Below are 27,390 nucleotides of genomic sequence, written 5' to 3' on the forward strand. Positions count from 1 at the left end.
TTCACCGTGTTAGCCAGGATGGTCTCGATATCCTGACCTTGTGATCCGCCCACCTCAGTCTCCCAAAGTGCTGAGATTACAGGCTATATAATTTAATTTTTAATAATAGTGATGTTTACCAACTGGCTTGCAAGATACTTCCAAATTTAATGTTTGGCTCGTGATTGTAATCTGGTATGAGTCAGCTCCAGCACAGCACTGCTGCTGGGTGAAAAAGGGCACAACTCTGCTCTAAGTAGCCCCTAACAGAATCTATACCAATAGTGGAGATGACTGGTAGGCAGTTATAAGGAAAGACTTCTATGGTAAAGACTGCTGGTCCCCAATACCCATAAAACTCTCAATTCATTGTTGAACATATGGTTGACTAGAATACAGACTGCACTCTCCAGTCTTCCTTGTGGCTAGATGTAGCCAGGTTACTATATTCCGGTCAGTGAGATGTAAGTGGAAGTGATGCTCAAAACTTACGTGAGATGTCCTTAAGAGATTGGATGTGCCCTTCTCCCCTTTATTCTTTTCCTTTTGGATGGAATGTGGGCATAAATGTTTCTACCAGCAGCTGCCTTAAATCCTGAGCCCTTGGAAATGGAGACTAAGCATAGCAGAGAAATGGGACAGAAGCCTGGGTCCCCCTCATGTGGAAGATTTTACTAATCATTCACTGACTACTTCTGGACTTCTTGGAGATAAAGAAAGAACAAAACTCTCCTTGCATTTAAGCCATTGATAACAGATGCACCTTCCTGCCAAGTTTTTAAGGCCATGTGTAGAAATTCACATCCTGGAAGACTGATTCATTTATTGGCCTGAAGAATGTAGTGGGTTGGATCTGCTTATCTCAAAGCTCCTCTCCAAACTGTGGGCATCTATTGTCCTAACTGGAGGTGACTAATAATGGATTTGACCTCTGCAGGCAGTAATAAGTTCCCCATTACTCGAAGTGTTCACGCAGAAACTAGATGTGATGTTATAATGATCTATCAATATCTGCTCCTAATAGTCTCTGATGTTTGTGAGGAAAGAGGCCTTGTTTGAATTGTTTACAGCTGAAACTTCAGAACCTTGTCCTCAGTTGAGGCCCAGTAAATAATTGATGAATGAGTAAATTAACAAATAAACAGATATAATCTCTGAGAAATATCATGGTGAAAAGCGCACTGGCATCAAATTTGGATAGACTCCCCCCGGCCTTTTTTTGACTAGGTGTCGCTCTGGCGCCCAGGCTGGAGCGCAGTAGCACGATCTTGGCTCACTGCAGCCTCAACCTTCCAGACTCAAGCAATTCTCCTACCTCAGCCTCCCAAGTAGCTGGGATTGCAGGCGCTTGCCACCACACCCAGCTGATTTTTGTATTTTTTGTAGAAGTGGGATTTCGCCATATCGCCGAGGCAGGTTTAGAATCCCTAGGCTCAAGTGATCCTCTCACTTTGGCCTCACAAATTTCTGGAATTATAGGCTTGGGCCACTGCACCCAGCACAGGTCTGTTTTTTATCCCAGCTTACTACCTGTGATACCAGTGCTCTCTCTGCCCAGCCCCTCTGCTTTTTTAGAATTGGGACTCACTCTGACCCATTCTCATGGTTGCCATAGAAATGTCATATTCTTTAGAAACCTCAGCTTTGGCCACAATTGTTTGCTGGGGATTGGGGAGGGTGCATGACACTGGGTTGATCAGCATCCTTCCCTGGGAATTTGAAATTGGAACTCAGAGATTCTTATGAGATATAAATTTGGGAGTTATTTGTTTCAGGAATATTTTGTCCTGTGGTTTTGGAAAGAGAGAAAACTGAGGCAGATGTTAAGAGAAAATTATTTGTCATTAAATCTTTTTTTTGACACCAACAGAAAGAAATTCCTGGCTGGTGCCGTGGCTCACGCCTGTTATCCCAGCACTTTGGGAGGCCGAGGTGGGTGGATCACGAGGTCAGGAGATCAAGACCATCCTGGCTAACACAGTGAAACCCCATCTCTACTAAAAATAAAAAAATTAGTCAGCCGTGGTGACGGGCCTCTGTAGTCCCAGCTACTTGGGTGGATGAGGCAGGAGAATGGTGAGAACCCAGGAGGCGGAGCTTGCAGTGAGCTGAGATTGTGCCACTGCACTCCAGCCTGGGTGACAGAGTGATACTCTTGTCTCCAAAAAAAAAAAAAAAAAAAAAAAAGGAATTCCTGGGCTCCCTATAGTGCTCCAGGCCCTGGTCTGGTCTGATCCTGATGAAACGGGAGGAGTTCCCTTATCCCCCTCACAGGATGTGAAGCAGGAGTGTGGCTTGCTTCTTTGGTGCACCGCTGCTCAAACTCCTCAAGGGAGCATGCAGAGGGCAGGTCATGGGGCTCCGACTCCATAGCAGTATCTAGGGTTGAGTGCTTACAGCTCCCGAAGCCCCAGTGGGCATGTGTTACAGTGCACTCTTTCAGTTTTGCGGTCTGCAGGTGGCTCGTGTTAATCAGCTCAATTAGACCCTCAGTTAGCCTTATCACATGGACAGAGGGCTTTCTGTATCCCGGGATCTTGCCCTAGTGTACTGGAAAAATCAGATCACACGTGGGCTTGGAGGATGAGCACAAGGTTTTATTGTGTCGTGGAGGTAGCTCTCAGCGAGGTGGATGGGGAGTCAGAAGGGGGATGGAATGGGAAGGTGGTCTTCCGGTGGACTTGGGCTCCTGATCAAAGTCTGCATTGTCCCGCCTCAATGGCCTGTAGTGTCTGCTGGTGTCTGTTGGTGTGCTCTTCTGCTCCTCTTGATGTACAGCTGCTTGTGTGTGTGCCTGCTATGGTCCCAGGTTTTTAATGGGCACAGAATGGGGGGTGTAATGGGCCAGAGTGGTCTTGGAAAATGCAATATTTGGGCACAAAAACAAGAGTGCTTGTCCTCACTTAGGTCTGTGGGCACAGGCCTGAGGGTGGAGCCCTTGCTAGGGACCCTGCCCTTCTGTATCCAGCACTTCCCTGCCTCCTTTTCGTATCTCAAACCATCTGTCCTTGGGATTTTGAGATTTCCTATAGCCTTATAATCCCTTTTGGTTTCAGCTGACTTCAGGGGGCGTCTGTTCCTTACCAGCAAGAGTCCCAACTAACATGCAAATAACCAAGATCTCCCAAGGAAAGTAGGTGGAGGGAGAAGAGCAGGTGGCCTAGGATAGAAGCCTGAGGACCACCATAATGTTACTCCCATGTGGGGAGGGGAAGAGGGCTCTGCAAAAAAGACTGAGGAGCAGGAGGAAAATCAGGAAAGGTGGTTGCAAATGCAACCAGGACAAGGAATGATGGAAAAGAGTCCACTGCAACATGAGGATGCATGGGGACCTTGAGAACAGTGCTGGGTGAATGCGGATGAAGTCAGGCTGCAGGTGATGCAGAGAAAGTGTGCAAATGAGGAAGTTCATCTATGAGGGTAGATACCTCTGGAGGAAGCTTGGCTGTGAAACGGGATAAGGAGGAGGAGACTGGTAAAGCTCAAGGGAAAAAGGTTGAGGGAGGTTCTCTCTCTCTCTCTCTCCCTCGCTCGCTCACTCTTGCTCTCTCTTTCTCTTTAGGGCAGAAGAGACTTGAGGGTGTTTATAGATTGAGGGGCGATGTTAATGATGCCCAGTTGAGAGGAGCTGATGTGTGCTTCCTGAGGATCCAGGCACTGGGGACAGGCTGGACTTGGACAGAGGAAGGATGCTTATCTTCTAAGATGGAAGGGGAGGCAGCAGGAGTGGTTTACAGTGTACGAGGGGAGTGTGGGGTGCTTCCAGCCTGATGCCTCAATCTTCCCGTTGGAGTGAGAGGTGAGCACAGCAGGTGGGGCTGAATGAGCTGGAGGAGAGTGGTGCAGGCATCTTGAAAGGGGAATGGGAGGAAGTGCTTACAGAGAGTGAGCCAAGGGTGGGGCAGTGTGGGGGCCCTGCCGTGGTGGACCAGGTGTCGTGGAGCCTTCTGCACAGCAGCGAGGCCTACTTCAGCCAGTGCAGGAGCTGAGCAGATAGATGGTGGGGTGGGGGTGGGGATCACTGGGCTGTGGACTAGGAGGGCAGGGGTGCAGGATGTTTTGAGTGCTGGTTCAGATGATCCACCTGGGGTCACCCAGGTAACAGGGGAAGGAGCAGTGGGATCAGCTGAGAGAAAAGAGCAGGGGAGAGGCCCAGAGGCCCTCAGGTGGTCCAAGGCTGCAGAATGCTGCCAAAGAGCTCCCAGGAGGCAGGTGAGGGGAATGGCATATATTTGGTGGATTCTGAAGGTGGGGTTAGTCTCTAGACAATGTTAGAACTCAGTCTGTGGCCAAGGTCAGGCTCAGGCTGTGACCACAGTCATGGCTCAGTCTTAGCAGGGCTCTGTCTGGGGTTATTTTTGTGCTCACTGTATGATCTGGGAAAAGTTGAGCATCTCTCCTGGTGAAGCGGACTGACCTCTGCACAACTAAAGGCTTAAATCCAGGCCTGTCCATTCACAGACTCGGGAACCAGCCAGCAGACCCTAGGCTGAGCAGAGTGGAGTTATCAGAGATTTCTTTCGACTTTCTTGGGGAAGTCTCTTCCCTGTCATCTCTGTATGTACCACTAGAAGGCAGCAGAGACTAGACTAATGGAAAATGCCAGCACTTTAACCCAGCAACAGGCTGAAACCCGTGCCAAGTTTGACTCACAGGATCGGGGGCTGGGGAAGGATTTCTCAACTCTACCTGCACCACCACTTGGTCCAGGCACAACCTTCTTGCTGAGATCAGCTCCAAGGGTCAGAGGTCCAGACTCTGGAACCCTGACACTGACGCCAACCCCTAACAAGGGGCCCTTACCCTGCCTCAACTCTGACCCTATCTCCCTGGCCAGATCATCAGTCCTGGAGACTGGGAGTGGGGTTTGATTGCCTCTGTACCCCCAGTGCCTAGCACAGAGCCCAGCACCGAGTGGGTGCTTAGGAAATGTTTATCCAAGCAGCACTTGGAGGGTGGAGCAGTGCAGTATATTGGAAAACGCCTGGCTTTGGGATCAGATAGATCTGATTTAAAGTCTGGGTCTAGCTGTGTGATCTTAAGTAAGTCACTCAGCCTCTCTGAGCCTCTAACTCGCCATCTGTTTAGAGGAAATACTGGCACCTAAGTTGAAGGGCCGTTGTGAGGATTAAATGAAATGACCCAGGGATGTACCCAGTACCAGAGACCAGTTGCTTAATGAAGGCAGCAGTTATTATGATGCAGTTTTGAGGGATGGTAAGTAACCGGGTGTGGTAGAGGAATCGGTGGGAGATGAAATGTGATTGTCAGAGGAGGCTGGAGATCACAAAGGAGCCTGAATGCCACGTTAAGGACGTGGGTTTTTCTTCTGTCTGCAACCGGGAGCCCCCGAGGAGCTCTTGATCTACTTGGTGAGATGGAAATATGATACAAGACATGGGAAAACCTTTCTCTCAGCTCTTTGTCAGCCTCACTTATTGAGAATTCAGCACACACGTGCGACTTAGAAATTATTTCAAATCTGCAAGAGTTGCAAGTATAATAGAGAGAATAGCCACATTCTTTTTACCCAGAATCACCTATTGCAAATGGTCACATTTGCTGTATCACTTCTCTCTCTCTCTTATTTATTATTCCCGAACTGCTTGAGAGTAAGTTGACCCTTCACCTATAAATACATCAGTGTATGTTTTTAAAGAATAAGAATATTCTCTTATGTAGGCACAGGACACTTCCCAACTTCAGTAAATTTAACATTGATACAATGCTTTTGTCAATGACTGTTGTGTGCAGAATATTGGCCCCCCAAAAGATGTTCACATCCTAAATAAATCTGTGTTGTTTTAAGGCACTAGATTTGTGATAATTTGTTATAGCAGCAATGCAAAACTAACACGAATATATGCATCAATTCTGACTGTATTCCGATTTTGTCGATTGGCCCAGTAATGTTCTTTATAGCATTTTGTCTCTCGAGTATGTGATTCTGTCTGCAATCACTTATCTTACTTAGTTGTCACATTTCATTAGTCTCCTACAACTTAGAACAGTTCCTTAGCATTTCTTCATGTTTTGACAATGACATTTTTGAAGATACAGTCTGTCCACCCTCCTCCTCACCTCCTGTACCCCCAGCTTCTTTTTCAATGGACTGTTTTGGGTTTGTCTGATGTTTCCCTGTGATTAGATTCAGGTGATGCATTGCTGGCTGGAGCACGGAATAACAATGACACTGAGGTGTCCTTCTCAGGGTAACATCTAGAGGCAAGCAATGTCCATGTACCTCTCATTGATGATGTTAATTTTGATCCCCTGGTCTATGTGTTTTAAATTTTTTAAAATGCTGGGAACACAGGGAAGTATCTCACCTGCTCCCTTCACCTGTGTTCCACATGGTGGGAACTGGTACGATTTGTATCATGATTGTCATTGCTCTCCTGGGAACTGGGCACTGGGAGATAAGAAACACCTAATCCTTGCCCTTGAGGATTATACAGAAAGAAGCTGCCTGGCTAGTGGGAAGACAGGCAAGTAGACTCATTCATTTATTCATGCATTCATTCCACAGATATATACTGAGCACCTGTGTGGGCCAAGCTAGGATACAAAGGTAAACATGAGAGAACAGCTGGTACTTACCTTCATGATGCCTCCTGTCTAGTGGAGAAGATGATTAAAGGAGTGATATATCCCCAGTACCTAGAACTGTACCTGCCACATAATAGCTGCTCAGTAAATAGGGGTTGACTGAATGAATAAATTACTGCACATCACAGCAGCACCAGTTCTTCCCTAGAAGTCATGTTTTGCCTCTGTTCCTTTCACAGGCAAAGAAACTGAGGCTGAGAGAGTGGAAATAGCCCTCTGTCCCTAACCAGGTGGCCTTGGGGGTTGCAGGCCCTGATCTTCCCAAGCAGAACTGGGCCAGCAAGTTGGTTTCCTGTTTGTGAGCATCTGGGGGTTGGGCGCACTGGGGAAGGAGCTGGCTCCCCCGCCTTCTGGCTGGGCTGCCTCCTCTCCCCATCCTGCTCTGGGGCCTGGGGGCGCTTGATTGGGCCTGTGGTTATTTAGTCAGTGATAATATTGGATTTACTTTCATCTCTGAATTGCATCAAATGTCGCCAGTGACATTTAGCTGACACACAAGGAGGAAGCTGGCATTTTTAGACTGTCAGCGTGTTACAGATGTAGAAGTGGATTGTGTCGGGGCATCTGGCTTATTGTTAATTAGATGGAGCCAGCAAGGCCTCCTCCGCGAGCCGCTGGATAAGCCCCACCGTAGCTCCTGCTTCAAACCAACTTCAGATCCCCTCCCAGAAATTAACAAGGCTCTGACAGCTTTCCCATTGTGATAGGGAATTCATTTCAGAAGTTTGGGGAGCAAATGACAAAGTGAATTGTTCTCCATCTGTGGATTTGTTTTATATTTCAATTATGCCCTGTCAACTTACTATCCTTGTCTTTTGCAACTGGAGAGATAAAGTGAAGGGAAAACAGCCAGATTTGGACAGCAATTCACATTAGTTTAACAGTTACACATTCAACAGATGTTTATCGAATGCTTACTAGCTGCCTGAACCCTGGTTCATCCTTTAACCTCTCTGCCTCAGTTTTCTTATCTGTTAGTTGGGATAATTATAGTCCCACCTCATAGGGTTGTTGTGAGGATTAAATGAATTAAAATACTCAAAGGGCTTGGAAGAGATCCTGGTACATAGTAGACACCATGTATTTTCTACAGCCATGACTGCCACTATTATTATGATAATTAGTGTGGTGGGTACTGAAAAGTGTCAGAACATACCCTCCCTTCCCTCAAGTAACTTACAATCTGATGGAGCAGATGGACACATCCACAACCAACTCTTCCAAGTCTAAGATTGTATTATTTTGGGATTCTATGATTATGAGACATGAAAGTTCAACAATTCCCTATTTTTAAGATTCTCTCATAGTCTTTATATTCTCTGGGTCTATGATTCTAGGGTTCTGTGATTCAAAGTGCCAAGAAGTGATCTGAAGTGACAAACGCTGGCTTGATGTTTGTCAAACCCATTTCCCTTTCTTCCTGGGCACACAGACTGTTTCTGCAGCCTCCCTTACAGTTAGATGTGTCTGTGTGGCTGAGTTCTGGCAAAGGAAGGTGGGCAGATGTGACATCAGCCACTGCCAGGCCTCGCCCCTGAAACATCCAATGGAATCCCCCATGCCTTCTTTTTCTCCATTTCCTGGCTGGATGGAGGGCACACCAAAGACCTATTGGGGGCAGAGCCACAATATGGAAGGAGCCTGGGTTCATGGAAGGAGCCTGGGTTCCTGAAGGAGCACATGGAAGGTTGTCCAACAAGGAATGTGAGCAGGAAATACACTGTCATTGTGTTAAGCCATTGAGATTTCAGAATTTATCTAACTTGGCAACTGGAGAAATTTTAATAAATTCAGGCACTCTTTAGAAGTTAAAATGAGTCAGAGGTCACAGAAGTTTGGGACAGGTGAGAAGGCAGGTCCGAACTTTTCCTGATAGAACCTCTTCACATCCTTTGCCTATTATCTGCACCAGCTCTCTGTGCAGTTGGGGCATGACGTCCCAAATGTCCAGTTCCAGGCCTGCCCCATTCAGAGCCACCTCAGCTCTCAGCAGGTGGGGCATAAGGCTGTCTGATATGATCACACCGTGTGGCCAAGGTCTCTGCCTCTCCTCACCCTGCAACAAATACAGAAACCCTGACTAGAGTTGAGGTTGTCCTTACTCTGACCATGGGGCCAGGGACCCCACCCTGTGGGCAGGTCCAGGTCACTTTCCCTTTCTCTTTTGGAGTTAGCTGGGCCCAACTTACCCTGTCCCTCTCTCACCTTCTCTCTTGTCACTGGGCACCCGCACAACTCCTACTCCCCAGATCCCTCCACCTTGAGTATGCTTGCCAGAAGAGAGTCTGTTCCTTGTCAAAGGAAACTTTTGTAATTTGTGCTTAAACTGCACTGGGAAAGATTGCGTTTTCAGCTTGCATTAGTTTGATAAATAAATGGACACAAAAATTAAGAACTTTGCTTCTGCCAGAGCCTGGCTGGGATCTGAACAACTTGGGATCTGAACTTTAAAGAATTTCAGCCACTAGGCTACAGGAGGAGAGGGACATGTGGAAGACTCTCCCCCTTCTCCATCCAGCAAGTGAGCTCCTAAGTCACCTCCTCCAGGGTGTCTTCCATGATTCTCTCAGAGTCAGCTGCTCCTTTCTCTGTGCCTCAGCTTCCTCATCTGTAAAAGGCAGATGCCTATTCACAGGGACATGCTAGGGATTAAATGAGTTACTACAGGTCACATGGTTCAGAAGAGGGCCTAGCCCTAGTCAGCACCCAGTTCTGTTAGCTGAGGTTGTTGCTAGTGTTGGTGTTACGATGGCTCACCAGGACTCCAGTTTGCAAGGAGATGCACTGGTTTTCTGGGAGAAAGATGGGTAAAGAAAACTCTGACCTAAGGACGCCAATATTAAGCTTTCAATTGAAGAAAAGGGAACAAAACCTGTCCCCGGAATCTGGGAAAGGAGTCCAGGTAGGAACTGAATTCAGTGATCTGTCTTCAGAGGAGAGGAACTTCTGAGCAGGGACTCTGACATGTATTTCAGGCCAGACTTCCAGCAAATACTTGTCCCAGGTTCTTGAAGAGAATGGGACACATGTTCTGTGGAAGCCCATTAATAAGAACTGGAACAATCTGGAGGTCAGACACTTTATACCTTAAGAAGCTGAAGTTCAGAGAGGTTAAGTCACCTCCCCAAGGTCACGCAGCCATTAATTGGCAGAGCTAATTCTAGCTGCAGTCTGAGAGACTCAATTGTTCCAGATCTTTTCTTTGATCTTGGCCAGGGCCACACGGGAGAAGGCAACAGCTGCAGAGGTGGAGAACTCGAGAGGTCTCTAGGCAGGCAGTGCTGCGAGGGCAGCTGGAAAGCTCTGAATGTCACCAAACAGAAATCACGAGTCTGCCCAGGGGCCAGGAGAAGGAGTTTGGAGTCTCATGGACTCATTATTCCCTCTCCCAGGGATGGCCTTCCCCTCCAGCTGGCATGGCAGGGAAGCCAGCAATATTGCACAGGATGCTTGCTCTCTGCAGATTAGTGCTTGTTTGCAAGGGCCGTGTACACTACACATTTGCTCTGTGTAAATAACAAAATAAAAGGCAGGCACTGGCACCGTGCAGTTCCGCAGTCCCTGTGTAATTCTGCTGTCCTTTGGAGCAGGAGGCTTCCAACAGAAAGATGTTTAGCTACTAATGGATTCTACCTGAGTTGCCATCTAAACAGCAAACACGTTTGCAGCTGCATAAAATCTTTCCCATTTCAGGTGGGTGGCCGGGGAGAAAGAAAAGGCGAGCTGGGCGGAGTGGGCTTTACATGCTGTTATTTTTAGGACATGAGGGAGGGCCTTAGAGGTTTGAGCTGGTGTGGGTGTTACGGAGGGAGGTCTTTCAGGTTGGACATGCTCTCTAAAAATGGAAAGAGGCCACAAAAACGTGATGATTCTTTAATGGCAGAGTCTGAGATAAAGGGCTAAAATATTTATGTCACCTTTTTAACCCGAGTTTTATAGGGATGAAATTTAGCATCTATCTTCCATTATGTGTTGTCAACCTTATGGCTGCACCCAGTTATGGAGCTGTTATAATGTGCAGCAGACAGTTTTATTTCTCTTGTTTACACGAGTCCTGTCTGCCATCTGACTGAGTCCCTGACACGCATGTCTATGGTAATTCGCTTGAACACCTGTATATTAAAGGTGGCCTTGGTGACACGGAGCTTTGAATAGATTGGAGGTCTTTTTTTCCCTCATGGCTGCTGCAAAGTCAGAATATATGTGTTCCACCGATCTCTGATTAATGGTGAGCTCATAAATAACCTCAGGATGTGAACGAAGCTCAGGAGGCAGCCGAGTCAAACCGAGGGAGGGGAGATCATTTGATGGCGTCTGGCACGAGTTTGGGGCAGCCTCACAAAGCAGCAAAGGCACACATTTCCCAGCGAGACAGAACTGGGCTGCAGTCTCAGATCTGCCACATTTGACTGTGAGCCTAGGGAAGTCACTTTACCTCGCTGAGCTTCAGCTCTCTTATCTATGGAATGATAATAGTCCCTGCCTCACGGGGATGAGATGACACAGGGGATGTAAAGTTCCAGCAACAAGTGGTTGATCCACAATGTTGGTTTTTATCCCCTTTGGGGACAGCTGGTTTTAATCTGTCTTAGGTTTGCTGTATTTCTGTATTTTCTTTCTCTCTGTGTATGTCTACTGACTTACAAGCTGGGCTGAGTAGAACAAAGACTCCAGGTGTGAGGATATTGTGTGTCCTGTTTTCTACCAAAAATCTGACTGACATGGTTGAGGTTTAGAATGTAGTGGTACAGACTGTTTCTTACATAGGTAATTCTTCAGCTATAGATTAAAACTTCAAGGACCTGGTCCTTGGTTCACAGTAGGTCCTCACTAACTCTTTGTGGTAGAATGCTGGCTAATGAATTGACAACTAATCTCCATTATCCAGGGGCTCCATATTTGAGCTCCACAGGGAACACATATTCACCGCCTGCTGCGCAGAAGTGGCTGAGCAGATAGCAACCACACCTTGGACACAGAGAGCACTTCTGCTTCCTTGGATAAAGGTTCTGCACAACGTGACACAGGTATGCTGAGCAAAGAGGGACTAATGGTCTGGGAAGTCAGGAAGGCTTCCTAGAACAGGTGACATTTGAGCTGGGTCTTGAAGATGTGTAGCTCTTCAAAGAGGAAGAAGGAGAAGGAGAAGGAGGAAAAGAGTGCCTTGGGTCAAAAGCACATGCAAACCCCAGACGCATGAGAATTGAGCTTTAGTCTGTATCCTGAGTGAAATCTAAGAGTATTCAGACAGCAGTTCTGTGCCCCCGGGAGTAGCCCGTGCTTCAGACAGGCAGAGTTTGGCCACAGAGCTGCAGCTGAGGATTCTGTCCATCATGGTAATAACTTAAGTAGCATTTATGGAGCACTTACTCCTATGTACTTGGCACTGTAGGTGCTTTACACATATTAACTCCTTCAATCTCCATCAATTTATGAGATAGCCACTACATATCCCCACTTTAGAGATGAGAAAACTGATGCCCAGAGGCCAAATAACTTGCTGAAGGTCATGGAGCTAAAGATGACAAGTGCCCCTAATCTCCCTTTCTTTCAGAAGATGTGGGCTCATTTTAGTGCACTCACTTACTTGATGTCTTCCATGAGAGAAGTGTGCTGCCCACAAATTTATTGTATGATAAAGTCAGAATGAGACACTAATTTGGAAATCATTGTTCAGCTGGGAATGGGGAGGAGAGGGAAGAAGAAATTGTATGTGATGACAAGATGGAAAATTAGAGGTGGCTAAAACTAAGTGATATTACTCACACGTCTCAGCCCTCCCCCACACACCTGTTTTTCTTCCTGTTTCTTCCTTTGTTCTCCCTCCTGGTTTTTAGTAGAGCTGGGCACAGGTTGCTGGTGATAAGAACCCCAGAGAATGACAGTGTTCAGGGTGGTCTACCTGCTGCCACTGACCTAAAAGGCAGTGACAATTCCTTGGTCCAGGAGTCACTCTCATTTCTGCTTTCCTCCTTTCTCTTTTTCTCCTGAGGCTCAAGTTTAAATCATGTTTTCTCCCCTCACTTGTTGAAGGCATTTGGTGAAGGGGATCAGGGGGTTTGTCAGTAGGGATGGTGGGTGCAGGCGACTGTGGGACAGAGGCAGAGAGAAGGAAGAGAGTGGGAGGAGGAGGGAGGAGGAGATGGGGGTGAAGGAGGGGAGTGGGATGAAACTGGAGAGAATGGGAAGGGGAGGCCAAGAGGAGAGAAGGAGAAGCGGGTAAATGAGAGAGAAGGGGAAGGTGTCGGATAGTTGATTTCCTCTTAGCGCTCTGGAGACCCTCTTCTCCCTGCCTCTCTATCTGCCTTTGAGTTTCAGAAGGTGGAGGTTTTCCTTCTGGTCCACAAACCCCAGTACCTGGGAAAGGCCTGGTACTGGACCCTGGGTATCCATCTAGGTAGTTCTGAACAGCACTGTTGGCTCAGTGACTGTGGAAATAAACTGATTGGACCTGCTCACTGGAAGGGGCTGGGTGACCATCAGCAAGTGTGAGAGAGGCTCAGTCTGTGATTCTAGAAGAGGGATGGCCTGGGATAGGGTGGGTGGTGCTGAGCTTTAGACTCCAAGTAGACCTGTGTTCAGATCCCAGCTTCTGCCAAGTAGCTGGGACTACAGACACGTGCCACCACACCTGGCTGACTTAATTTTTAATGATATTAATAAATTGTTAAAATTTTAAGGTAGGTTAGGGTATTTGTTTGAAACAGAAAAAAATCCTTGCTTTTTAGAGATACATGTTGAAATATTTAGGAATAAAATGAATGGAATTTGATTTTTTTTTTTTTTAAATGGAGTTTCGCTCTTGTCACCTAGGTTGGAGTACAATGGCGCCATCTAGGCTCACTGCAACCTCTGCCTCCTGGGTTCAAGCAATTCTCCTGCCTCAGCCTCCTGAGTAGCTGGGATTACAGGCACCTGCCACCATTCCTGGTTAATTTTTGTATTTTCAGTAGAGACGTGGTTTCACCATGTTGGCCAGGCTGGTCTGGAACGCCTGACCTCAGGTGATCCACCTGCCTCGGCCTCCCAAAGTGCTGAGATTACAGGCGTGAGCCACCACACCTGGCTGGAATTTGATTTTTAAAAAACTCAACAACCCAAGTGTTTGGAAGGGGTGATTGAGTAGAAATGTAGAGGAATCAACACTGGCCAGGGATTGGTACATGATGAAGTTGGGAGACAGGTACATGCAGGTTCCCCATTCTCCCTACTTTTGTATATTTTTGAAAATGTCCATAACGAAAATTTTAAAAAAGTATTGAGAGGCTTGTTTACACCATGACGAAGTGGAATTTATGGCAGGTATGAAAGGCTGGTTCAACACTTGAAAATTAATTATTGTGATTCATATTAACAGGCTAAAGAAGAAAAATCACACAACTGTATCAAGAGATGCAGAAAAGGCATTTGACATAATCCAACATCCATTAATGATAAAAAAATTCTTGGCAAGCTAGGAATAGAGGGAAATCTCCTCAACTTGATAAAGAACACCTACAAACAAACAAACAAACAAAAAACTACTGCTAACCTTATACTTGATGAGAAACCAGAAGCTTTCCTACTAAGGAATAAAGCAAGCATGTCCCATCTCTTCACTTCTTTTCAACATAGCATTAGAATTTCTAGTCGATCTGACAAGACAAGAAAAGAAAATAAAAAGTTTAAGATTGGGAAGGAAGAAATGAAACTGTCTTCGTTCACAGATGACATGATCATCTGTGTAGTAAATCTGAAAGAACTGATACAAAAAAACCAAAACAAAGCAAACTTCTGGAACTAATAAGCAATTTTAGCAAGGATGCAGGATACATGGTTAATATATAAAAGTTAATGATTTTTCCATATGCCAGCAACTAACACATGGAATTTGAAATGAAAAGCACATTACCATTTACATTAACACCGTGAAAAATGATATACTGAGGTATAAATCTAACAAAATATTTAAAACATCTATGTGAGAAAAACTATAAAGCTCTGATGAAAACTATAAAGCTCAGAAGAACTAAATAAATGGAGATATATTCCATGTTCATGGATAGACAGACTCAATATTATCTATTTGAAAGTTCTTCCTAACTTAATCTATAGATTCAATACAATCTCAGTGAAAATCCCAGCAAATTATTTTGTAGATATTGACAAACTGATTCTAAAGTTTATATGGAGAGGCAAATCACATAGGATAGCCAACACAATACTGAAGGAGATAAACAAAGTTAAAGGATTGGTGTTACGTGACTTCGAAATTTACTACAGAGACACAGTAATCAAGATGGTGTGGTATTGGCAAAATAGACAAATAGATCATTGGAACAGAACAGAGAGCCTCAAAATAGAATCACATAAGTATGGTCAACTGAACTTTGACAAAGGAGCAAAGGCAATATGATGGAGAAAAGATAGTCTTTTCAACAAAAGGTGCTAGAACAACTGAACCTCCACATGCAAAAAACAGATCTAGGCATAGACCTTAAACTTTTCGAAAATTAACTCATTTTTGTTAATTTTGTGAAAGGATCATAAATTTAAATGTAAAATGAAAGTGACAAAACTCCTAGAAGATAGCATACGAGAAAATCTATACACCTTTGGGTATGGCAATGATGTTTTAGATGAAACACCAAAGACACGATCCATGAAAGAAATAATTGATAGGCTGGACTTCATCAAAATTTAAAATTTCTGCTCTGTGAAAGACATTGTCAAGAGAATAAGACAACTCACAAACTGAGAGAAAATATTTGCAAAATATACATCAAATAAAGGATTATTATCCAAAACACACAAAGAACTCTTAAAACTCAACAGTAAGAAAATGAACAACCCTATTTTAAAAATGGGCAAAAGACCTGAATACACACTTCACTAAAAAAGATGCCAAGTGGGGAACGAAGGATGAACAGGTGGAGCACAAAGGATTTCTAGGGCAGTGGAAATACTCTGTATGATACTGTAATGGTGGATGTGTGTTATTATAAATTTGTCCAAACCCAAAGACAACACCAAGAGTGAACCCTAATGTGAATTATGGACTTTGGGTGATAATGACTTGTCACTGTAGGTTCACTGATTGTAAAAAATGTAGCCCTCTAATGCAGGATGGTGATAGTGGGACAGGCTGTGTGTGGGGGCAGAGGGTATACAGGAACTCTCTGCTCAATTTTGCTGTGAACCAAAACTGCTTAAAAAATAAAGTTTGTGAAAAATATATTGATAAGTTTGGAGTCAAGTCCACCTTGGTTCGAGGCTAGGTTTGCCACTGACTTGTCAGTGACTTTGAGCAAGATTCATAAACTTTCTGAGCCTCAGTTTCTCCCAACTGTAAAAGAAAAGATAGTGGAGAATAGTGATCACTTAAAAATAAAAAATACGTGAAGTAGTTAGAGCTGTTTTGGGCTCCTAACAGTGTTAGTTAGGATAGGCATATGGTATAGTGGTTGTAAGTGTAAACTCTGTAACTGGACTTGCTGCTACAGTGTCAGTTCCAGCTTTGTCACTTATGAGCTGTGTAACCTTGGGCACGATACTGACCCTCTCTAGATTCCTCAGTTTAACCTGAGACAGTACAGGCTGAAGATGTCAAGTCTTAGAGACCTGTAAGGCAGGCCATACGGTCTGGGCTTCTCTGCTTCACTCCAGTGGAATCCTGGCTAAAAGAGAAAGGTAAAAATGACAGGGTGAGGCAGGGTAAGTAACAAAGCTAACATTTATTGAAACCTACTGTGTTCCATATTTATTCATTTACTTCATAAGAATTTAACTGAACACCTATCATGTGCTAGGGGCCACTCTAGTTGCAAACAAGACAGAGGGCCCTTATGGAGCTTATATTCTCGTGGGGCAGACAGACAGCAGGCAACTGAATGGATGAATAGGTTGACTTTCGTTTGTGATATTACCCTGGAGTTGAGGGGGATGCTGAAATGGAGGGAACTGGAACACCTCCTCCAGGCTGGATGGTCAGAGAAGCCTTCCCTGAGAAACCTTTGACTCATCTAAGGTTTGAAGGGCGACAAGGAGAAGCGAGCCATGTGAAGGTCTGGGAGAGGATCATTCCAGGCCCTGGCCTAGGAATTGGTTATATTATTTCATGTAATTCTCACAATTAGCCTCAGGTAAAATTATGCCTCTTTCAGAGGCTGAAAGGCTAAGTTACTTGCTTGAGGAAGTGGTAGAGATAAATTGAGCCCAGGTCATCGGATACAATGTGCCCTTTCAGGTAGTGTTTTTGAAAGAAAACAAAGGTAAAAGCTCAGCATTTTATCTCAGAGAAATAAAATAATAAATTGGCAGCTGTCGTGAATGTTGCTGTCTTAAAAACAATTCTCCCCATAAATGGGTCCTCAAGGCAGATTTCCCTCTTCCCTACCTGTGCCTGGGCCAGCTTCTTAGTCCAGAAGACCTTTCTTGCTTCTGCACGCCCATCCACATCCTCCCATCTCTTGGGGCCCAACTCCAGCTTCACTTCTCAGGAGACCTTCCAGGAGGGCTCCAGGCCCTGACAACTACAGGAAATGTCTTCCAGAGAGGGAACGAATTTTGTCCAAGGTCACAGGAAAGGGGTGTCAGAGTCAGGAGGTCAGACTCATATGTAGGCCTCCTCCTGACCCCCAGGGAAGGGCGCTTCCTCCCTCCCCCAGGAGCACCACCCCAGCTACTGGGCCTCCTCACCCCATGTGCAGTCGGCAGCTGTGCGTTGCCTTCTGCAGGCTTCAGTTTCCGCCCCCTCCCTCTCCACACTCAGATTTCCTTCTGGGAGGAAAGAGCTTTTTTTTTTTCGCAGAGATGACTCTGTTCTTGTGGTCATAGATTACTCTTGACACCTAATTACTGTATATCATCATGCCATAAAATAATGATTGGAGGTGTCACTGTCCCAAATTTGCGCTCATAAAATACGTGTTCTTTTTGTTTTCCTCCTCTGCATTTGTCTGGGAGAAAAGACAGGCAAATTTATTCCAACTTTTTAGAGGAACTTTAAAGCACAGGAACAGAAGAATTTTAGAGGTGGGTGGTTTTAAAAATACCCTGCAGAGGGAGGAGGCCTCGGCCCAGCTGATTTTATGTGGCCTAGGGAGAAAATGAAGACCTTGGCTAAGACACTGTCTCCTTCCAGCTTGCATTTCTTTGTCTTTGCCTGCCTGGCAAAAACCCCTCCTCCATCTTTTTCTCCCCAGCCCTCTGCCCCCCCATTGCCTCTACCCCACATCAGGCCCCTCTAAGGAAACACTGGAATGTGGTGGAAAAGATTCCCATTCTAATGTTACCCAGACTTGGTTTCAAATCTTGCCTCTGCTGCTCACCAGCCCTGTGACCTTGGGTAAGCTTGCCGCTTCCGAGTCTTGGTCCCATCACATAGACAATGGGGAATAATAAATACTACTCTGCCTCACACAGCTGCTCTGGGGATTAAGAATAAAATCGTAGATGTAAAGCATCTAGTAAGGGATCTGCCACAAAAGAAGGGCTCAACAAACGTCTGCTGCTTGTCTAGCCCACCAAAGTTCTCCTGTTTGTTCTCCTAGAATCCATCCTTACCTGATTAACATCTCCCTTCTCTGGCAAGCTCAGGCTGCAATCAGGAGTCCGGAGGAAAGCCATCTGATTAAACTGGCTGGCACGGGGGAAAAGCGGCTGAGATCCACGCAGCCCTCTGAGGGGCATCAACAAGGACATTTTGAAAGGACAATCTGATTTGTCACAGAGAGGAACCAGTGAAGTTAGCTTGTTCCACTGCTCTGGCTGCACAGGGAGACCCCCACAAGACCCCTGCAGGTGGCTTTCCAGCCTCTTGTCCACCTTGATGGGGATGAGTTCTCTGCCTCCTGAGGTGGCCTGTTTAGAGTTCATCTCTCTGAGGCCTCATGCTCCCCTCATTACACCTCTCCCCCACCTGGAAAAATATTCTCTGGGCTTTGGGAGTGGTTCTTTATTTTATTTTATTATTTTATTTTTTTTTTAAATTTATTTATTATTATTATACTTTAAGTTGTAGGGTACATGTGCATAACGTGCAGGTTTGTTACATATGTATACTTGTGCCATGTTGGTGTGCTGCACCCATCAACTCGTCATTTACATCAGGTATAACTCCCAATGCAATCCCTCCCCCCTCCCCCCTCCCCATGATAGGCCCCTGTGTGTGATGTTCCCCTTCCCGAGTCCAAGAGATCTTATTGTTCAGTTCCCACCTATGAGTGAGAACATGCGGTGTTTGGTTTTCTGTTCTTGTGATAGTTTGCTAAGAATGATGGTTTCCAACTGCATCCATGTCCCTACAAAGGACACAAACTCATCCTTTTTGATGGCTGCATAGTATTCCATGGTGTATATGTGCCACATTTTCTTAATCCAATCTGTCACTGATGGACATTTGGGTTGATTCCAAGTCTTTGCTATTGTGAATAGTGCTGCAATAAACATACGTGTGCATGTGTCTTTATAGCAGCATAATTTATAATCCTTTGGGTATATACCCAGTAATGGGATGGCTGGGTCATATGGTACATCTAGTTCTAGATCCTTGAGGAATCGCCATACTGTTTTCCATAATGGTTGAACTAGTTTACAATCCCACCAACAGTGTAAAAGTGTTCCTATTTCTCCACATCCTCTCCAGCACCTGTTGTTTCCTGACTTTTTAATGATCGCCATTCTAACTGGTGTGAGATGGTATCTCATTGTGGTTTTGATTTGCATTTCTCTGATGGCCAGTGATGATGAGCATTTTTTCATGTGTCTGTTGGCTGTATGAATGTCTTCTTTTGAGAAATGTCTGTTCATATCCTTTGCCCACTTTTTGATGGGGTTGTTTGTTTTTTTCTTGTAAATTTGTTTGAGTTCTTTGTAGGTTCTGGATATTAGCCCTTTGTCAGATGAGTAGATTGCAAAAATTTCCTCCCATTCTGTAGGTTGCCTGTTCACTCTGATGGTAGTTTCTTTTGCTGTGCAGAAGCTCTTTAGTTTAATGAGATCCCATTTGTCAATTTTGGCTTTTGCTGCCGTTGCTTTTGGTGTTTTAGACATGAAGTCTTTGCCCATGCCTATGTCCTGAATGGTACTACCTAGGTTTTCCTCTAGGATTTTTATGGTATTAGGTCTAACATTTAAGTCTCTAACCCATCTTGAATTAATTTTCGTATAAGGAGTAAGGAAAGGATCCAGTTTCAGCTTTCTACTTATGGCTAGCCAATTTTCCCAGCACCATTTATTAAATAGGGAATCCTTTCCCCATTTCTTGTTTCTCTCAGGTTTGTCAAAGACGAGATGGCTGTAGATGTGTGGTATTATTTCTGAGGACTCTGTTCTGTTCCATTGGTCTATATCTCTGTTTTGGTACCAGTACCATGCTGTTTTGGTTACTGTAGCCTTGTAGTATAGTTTGAAGTCAGGTAGCGTGATGCCTCCAGCTTTGTTCTTTTGACTTAGGATTGTCTTGGAGATGCGGGCTCTTTTTTGGTTCCATATGAACTTTAAAGCAGTTTTTTCCAATTCTGTGAAGAAACTCATTGGTAGCTTGATGGGGATGGCATTGAATCTATAAATTACCTTGGGCAGTATGGCCATTTTCACGATATTGATTCTTCCTATCCATGAGCATGGTATGTTCTTCCATTTGTTTGTGTCCTCTTTAAAGATGTTCTTTGAAACCAATGAGAACAAAGATACAACATACCAGAATCTCTGGGACACATTTAAAGCAGTGCGTAGAGGGAAATTTATAGCACTAATGCCCACAAGAGAAAGCAGGAAAGATCTAAAATTGACACTCTAACATCGCAATTAAAAGAACTAGAGAAGCAAGAGCAAACACATTCGAAAGCTAGCAGAAGGCAAGAAATAACTAAGATCAGAGCAGAACTGAAGGAGATAGAGACACAAAAAACTCTCCAAAAAATCAATGAATCCAGGAGTTGGTTTTTTGAAAAGATCAACAAAATTGACAGACCACTAGCAAGACTAATAAAGAAGAAAAGAGAGAAGAATCAAATCGACGCAATTAAAAATGATAAAGGGGATATCACCACCGACCCCACAGAAATACAAACTACCATCAGAGAATACTATAAACACCTCTACGCAAATAAACTGGAAAATCTAGAAGAAATGGATAATTTCCTGGACACTTACACTCTTCCAAGACTAAACCAGGAAGAAGTTGCATCCCTGAATAGACCAATAGTAGGCTCTGAAATTGAGGCAATAATTAATAGCCTACCAACCAAAAAAAGTCCAGGACCAGATGGATTCACAGCTGAATTCTACCAGAGGTACAAGGAGGAGCTGGTACCATTCCTTCTGAAACTATTCCAATCAATAGAAAAAGAGGGAATCCTCCCTAACTCATTTTATGAGGCCAACATCATCCTGATACCAAAGCCTGGCAGAGACACAACAAAAAAAGAGAATTTTAGACCAATATCCCTGATGAACATCGATGCAAAAATCCTCAATAAAATACTGGCAAACCGGATTCAGCAACACATCAAAAAGCTTATCCACCATGATCAAGTGGGCTTCATCCCTGGGATGCAAGGCTGGTTCAACATTCGCAAATCAATAAACATAATCCAGCATATAAACAGAACCAAAGACAAGAACCACATGATTATCTCAATAGATGCAGAAAAGGCTTTTGGCAAAATTCAACAGCCCTTCATGCTAAAAACGCTCAATAAATTCGGTATTGATGGAACGTACCTCAAAATAATAAGAACTATTTATGACAAACCCACAGCCAATATCATACTGAATGGGCAAAAACTGGAAAAATTCCCTTTGAAAATTGGCACAAGACAGGGATGCCCTCTCTCACCACTCCTATTCAACATAGTGCTGGAAGTTCTGGCTAGGGCAATTAGGCAAGAGAAAGAAATCAAGGGTATTCAGTTAGGAAAAGAAGAAGTCAAACTGTCCCTGTTTGCAGATGACATGATTGTATATTTAGAAAACCCCATTGTCTCAGCCCAAAATCTCCTTAAGCTGATAAGCAACTTCAGCAAAGTCTCAGGATACAAAATTAATGTGCAAAAATCACAAGCATTCTTATACATCAGTAACAGACAAACAGAGAGCCAAATCATGAATGAACTTCCATTCACAATTGCTTCAAAGAGAATCAAATACCTAGGAATCCAACTTACAAGGGATGTAAAGGACCTCTTCAGGGAGTGGTTCTTTAAACCAAGATAATTTGTCTTGTGAATCCAAACCAACTTGCCAGCGATTCCTGCCTTAGCAGGGGGGACTTGAGGACTTCCAGGTGGGGGCGGAGTGAATGGCTGTGAGAGGGGGGCCTTATCCCATCTCACCTCTGCCTGGCTATGACCTCAGCTCTCAAGGCTCACATCAGAAGCCACCTCCTCTGTGTGCCTTTCTCAGCTTGGGGAATTTGTCTCCTACTCTGGCATCTCTGTACTGGACTCTTCCCTGGGGTTGGCCCTCCATCAAGGGCTGGGTATGGGTCTGGGCTCCCTTCTGGCCTGGGATCCTCACTCTCAGGGCACCCTAAATGTTTGTCAGGCTTGTCCAATGTCTGCCTCTCTAGGTTGGCAGCTTCACTAGGGTGTGACTGGATCAGCCTGCTCACTGCTGTATCAAAGGTGCCTAGTGCAGTGCTGGCACACAGTAGGTGCTCAGTGAACACTTACCTCCCACCTACTGTGTGCCAGTCACCATTCTAAACACTTTACATGCGTCAGCTCATAGAACCCTCAGGACAACCCTGAAATGTGAGTTCTATTACCATCCGGGTCTAGCATGGTGTATAAAAGCAGGGATCCTGGGGCCAGATTACTTGGATTTTTATTCTAACTCCACCACTTATTTCCTGTGTAAATCTGGTTGTTACTTGACCTGTCTGTGGCTCATCATTCAATGGGAATAACTGTACCAACTTCACAGGTTGCTATGCAGTTAAATTAAGCGTTCACATACATACAGTGTCTATGCATTAGGTACTATTTTCATTTTATGGTAGCAAAAATTGAGACACAGAGAGTTTTGGTAACTTGCCTAAGGTAACACAGCTGAGGAGAGGCAGAGCCAGGACTCATGCAGTCGGGCTCTGCAGTCCATGCTCGTAACCACGACCCTGTGCTGCTCTTACTGAAGGCGGATTTGAGGACCTGTCTTCACGCACACTGAGAAGAGCGTTCAGACCCGTGTGCTGGTCCCGTGCCTGAGCCTCTCTTCCCCGAGTGAGCACAGAGCGCGGGGACTCCCCCGAGGTTGGGAAGGTGGCAGCCAGGCCAAGGAGGCGCGAAGAGCCGCAGCCACCAAGGTCTCCGGAGCAGCGACTTTCCCTTCTGCCAGTAGGGGGCAGGCGCGGCTGCTACCGGTGTCTCGGGTGAGCAGCCGCCAAGCGCCGCACGCAGCGCCGGAGGAGCGCCAGAAGGACCCTTGGAGGTCACGCGCCCGCAGGCGGCCCCGAGGCCCCGAGATGGGGCACTTCCCGCCCAATTCACCCAAGGGTCCGTGCTAACGTGGTGTGGCCCCACCCCATTCCCTCGTCCCCAGCTCTTCCCTAAAGCCCAAGAGGCCAGTTCAAGGAGCTCTAGAACCCAGGTGGCTTAGGTCCCTGCAAGGTCCCGCGGGAGGTGTGGGTACCAGTCCGGGCTGTGCCACTGCGGTGCTGCGTGACCTTGGGCAGGTCGTTACCCTCTCCAGCCCCAGCTCCCATCCACTGTCCTTGGGAGGACGCGCGGGCAGCCGACACGTTCTGTGACTGTGGAGAGGGCACCGCTTTCACTGCAGCGTGCCCTGGGCCTCGGTGGGTCACAGTTGGCCCAGCCCGAGCTAGAGCTTGTCCTGGACCCCAGTGCGTGTGGGGTCCGGACCCCTTTCCCGGAGCACTCGCCGAGCCGGCTGGGAGCGGAGCGTCCGGAGCCCGGCAGGGGGCGCTGCCGCATCGTGCGCGGCTTCTCCGCGCGTCCTCCCAAGGACAGTGTGGACGCGGCGGGCGGCGCGGGGCAATGAAGGCTGAGTGAGGTCCGGCCGCGCCCACACCAGCACTGCGAGGCCGAGGTCGGCAACACGGTCTGGCGCGTCGATGGGGCAGGGCGAGTTGTCTGGCGCCCCAGCTGGCCTTTAGCTGGTTTCTGGTTCTGGGTGTGGGGTGGGTGTTAGGAGTGCAGTGGCGGGGTGGGGATGGGGTCTACCAAACCAGCGCTGGGGGCCCCGGCTACGTGGCCTTGAGCGGTCACTGTTCTGTCCGGGCCTCGGTTTCCTGTCTCTGTATTGGGGGGTTCTTGAGGAAACCAATTCATGTTGTATGTGAAAGTGCTTCAGGAAATCTGAAGCCCGGGCTGGATGCAAATGGAAAGGCTTTTATCGAAAAACAGCGATCTCCTGCCTCACCCAATCCATCCACCCACTTCTGCACTCTAATGATGGCAACCACTTTAGCCACTTAGACCTGTATTTTCTGGCATTTACCCTCATACTTCAAAATAATATGCCCATACTGCGATTTCTTAATTTACCAACGCTAGACTTTATCTGTTGTCTCCCTGTTAGAATAAATAAGGAATTAGCTGTCTTCCAGCCCCATCCGCATGCCCGGTATATCTGAAGCACTATTTTTAGGTAATTCAGTGATCAGCATTCCTTTTAAAAAAATGTAGCTGTTCGTTTTCCCAAAAGCTCTATCAGAACTGCCACGGCTTCTCATCCTATAGCTTCCCAACAAAACCTCCCCTGTCATGTTCGGTATTCTGCCTTGAGGAATGCTCCCTCCCAAACTGCACTACCCAGCTGTCTGCAGGAACCCTCTGGTCCAAGGGTGTCTCTGCAGGATCATTTCATTGTCCCTGTCTCTATTGGTTTGCTCCTTTTTTTTTTTTTTTTTTTTAAACTTTAATTGCTTCCTAAGAAATTGGGCAGGGGTGGGAAATTTTCATCCATGTGGACTTATCTGTATTCTGCCCTTGCACTTGATCAATAATTCAGTTAAGCATAGAATTCGGGGTTGGAAACCATTCTCCTGTAGACATGGGTGCCCTGCACTGTCTCCTGCACCTAGAGTGACCCTTGAGAAGCTTCATGCCTTCTGATTCATGTTCCTTATGTGCAACTTTTCTTTCTCTCTGGCTGTTTTTGAGGATTTTTTTTTTTTTTAAATCCTTGGAATTCTGGAATTTCACAAAACATGTCACATGTTGGCTTTTATCATTCATTGTGCTAGGCTCTGAGTGACCCTTTTCAATGTGGTAACTTGTGTCTTTCCGTCCTGTGAAACTTTATTTTTCCTTAGCAATCTTCTGTCTGCTTGCTCTCCACAACTCCCGCGAGCTGGAGCTTGGGCCTCCAGCGCTGCTTTTCCTATGTCTTTTCACTTTTCTATATTTCCCTTCTCCTTATGTTTCTCTTCTACTCTCTAGGCTATTCCATTATATATATGTCCCAACCATTCTATTGAATTTTTAATTTCAGCTATCATACTTGTTCATTCTCTGTTCTTCCTTCCCTCCACCCCACAACATAGATACAGCCTTTGTATTTATCTCTCTGAGGATATCAATAGTGATTGTTTTTCCTCCTGTTTGCTGACTTATCTCTGTCTCCTCCAGCTTCCCTCTTTTGTTTGGTTGCTTTATTGTGGTCTCCCTGTGGTTCTGCATCTCTCCTCCTGTTGGATGGAGGCTTCTTTAATCCTTACTGGTCCTTGGCTTTTGTCCATAGTTAAGGATAAGTGTCCAAGAAGTTGACTGGCATTGGATGTCTGTGAAGGCAGACGGGGCCGATTTCCCTCTGGGTCGACCAGACAGGCCTTGGCCTTTTGTTTTGGGTGGGGGGGACACATAAATATCACAAAGGGGAGTTCTTTTCTCTGGGACTGCTCTGTTTCTTCAGTAAGGTAGGATGGATATGGTGAAGAGGATGGATTTTGGAGTCAGACCACTTGGGTTTGAATCTCCACTCTGCCACTTTCTAGCTATATGACCGTGGACAAGTCACTTAATCTTTCTCTGCCTGTTTCCTATATGTAAATTAGGCCTAATAAGAATAGTATTGCATGGGTTGTTGAGTTTATTTATGTAAAGTTTTTAACCTGGCATATAGTGGTTGGTCTGGAGTCACTGCCATGTTCTTTATAGAGTGGGAACAGGGCTGGGGCAGGGGGATTTGGCTGTTCCCTAAGCAGATTCTCAGTTAATCCTGCTGTTTTCAGCCCTTTCTGGCCTTAAAATCTCATGCCCTTTTCCCCCCTACAGGCAGTTGCCTTTCTTCTCATTGGCACATCTTCTGCAGGTCTTATCTAACTCAATAGAAACCAGTTGGCTAATCAAAAAAAATTGTTTCAAGCAAGAAATCATTAAAAATGATTTTATTTTATTTTGACTGAAAACATACAGATGCTTATTCCATTTTCTTTGAGGACGGACCTGTTAGTTGGAATTCTATAAGGTCTTTCTTGCACAAATCCCAATGCATAAAACATTGTCGACCGTTTCCAGGTTCACCTTTATTGTGCAACTAAAACTTAAAAGGAACTTATGGAACAATCTGAGTACAGATTCCTTCTAGATTTATGTGATTTTCTCCAAGTCTGTTTCAACTGCTTATAACTCAGATAAACATTTTTTTTTAAAATGGCAATCTGCTTTCATTGAGTCTTTCAAAGCGTTCAACATAGTTTTCATAAAACAACTCCCTTTTTACAACCATATTTTATTGGTTTATTAATATTAAATGGAATCACATAATTACAAAAGCAAGTACCACTGGCATAAACAAGTTTGGGAATAAGCAATTGTTTCTGGGAAAGCAGATAGATTAACTGGAAGAGACGTATTTGGGCATTCGAAGGAACAGCCTACCTGGCAAGGTTTCTAGCCCATAATGTTTGTAGAGAGAATGGTGAGTGTGGCTCTCCTGAGAATGCTCACCTAGTGTTGGTGGATCATGAAAGCTTAGGTTGTGTTGTGGCTTCTACCACTCACACCTCCATCTCCCTTTAATCTTATAGAAATTTGTTGAACTCTGTCATCTATAAATGACTCCTCTTCCTTTCTTCCTGTCCTCATGGGTTTATATCTTCTCTTTTCCTGTCATTTTAAGGGGAGAGAGTATAGAGAAGGCAAGCAGATAAGCCTTAAAGTTAAATTTTTATCCAATTCATTTTTATCCAGACAATTTTATCCAGTCTTTTTTATTTAAGACTCCCAATATCCAGTAAGCAGCAGATCTCCACAAAGGTGACAAAGCTAAGTGACAGAAGCAAGTTTGAAATTCAGGTCTCTCTGAGGCTGTAGTGGATACTATGGTGTTTCTGTCTAGATCCCCTCTCCAGGGTCGACAAAGCACCCCCCACCTGCTGGGATTTTGGTTGCTGGCTAGTCCTGCAGCAGCTCACTGGAAATTGCCATTGGCTATGGGAACTGCCTCACTCTAGCATACTCTTCCCTTCAGGGGTTGCTGTGAGCATGATTGGCTGAGGCAGGAATATAAAAGCCCAACCTTCTTTCCCCAAATTGAGACAAGTCTGAGGGGCCACCCTAGCTCCAAAGATCCATAGAGGATAGACTGAGATGGTTGCAATTCATAATGGGTCAGCTTGGCCCCATGCCCAGCTGCAAGTGCGACTCCAAAGAGCACTCTCCAATGAGCCTTCGGCACACAACTCTTAGTTCTACCATCTGTCTCTAGGAAGCCCAATATAAGGCAGAGGCCATGGTCTGTGCTCATTCTGGCACCTCTTCAGGTAGTGGAGACTCAGTCCCCAGGCTATTTTGGGGCAGGATTCATTAGCAAGGAGAAGACTGATAGTGTCTCACAGAAGACCAGGAAAGAAAG

General features: G+C 45.4%; 1 long non-coding RNA gene across 3 annotated transcripts in view; it reads left to right on the plus strand.

The window, feature by feature from the left end:
* Window positions 1–23,490: 23,490 nt before the first annotated feature.
* Window positions 23,491–27,390, plus strand: part of LOC114672391 (uncharacterized) — a 161,406-nt gene continuing 157,506 nt past the window's right edge. For all 3 annotated transcript variants that reach the window (XR_013402215.1, XR_013402214.1, XR_013402213.1), the window contains exon 1: window positions 23,491–23,619. This is a non-coding gene — a long non-coding RNA (uncharacterized LOC114672391). The remainder of the gene's footprint in view (window positions 23,620–27,390) is intronic.

This window comes from Macaca mulatta, chromosome 1, assembly GCF_049350105.2.
Source record: "Macaca mulatta isolate MMU2019108-1 chromosome 1, T2T-MMU8v2.0, whole genome shotgun sequence".
In the NCBI taxonomy this organism is placed as follows: domain Eukaryota; kingdom Metazoa; phylum Chordata; class Mammalia; order Primates; family Cercopithecidae; genus Macaca; species Macaca mulatta.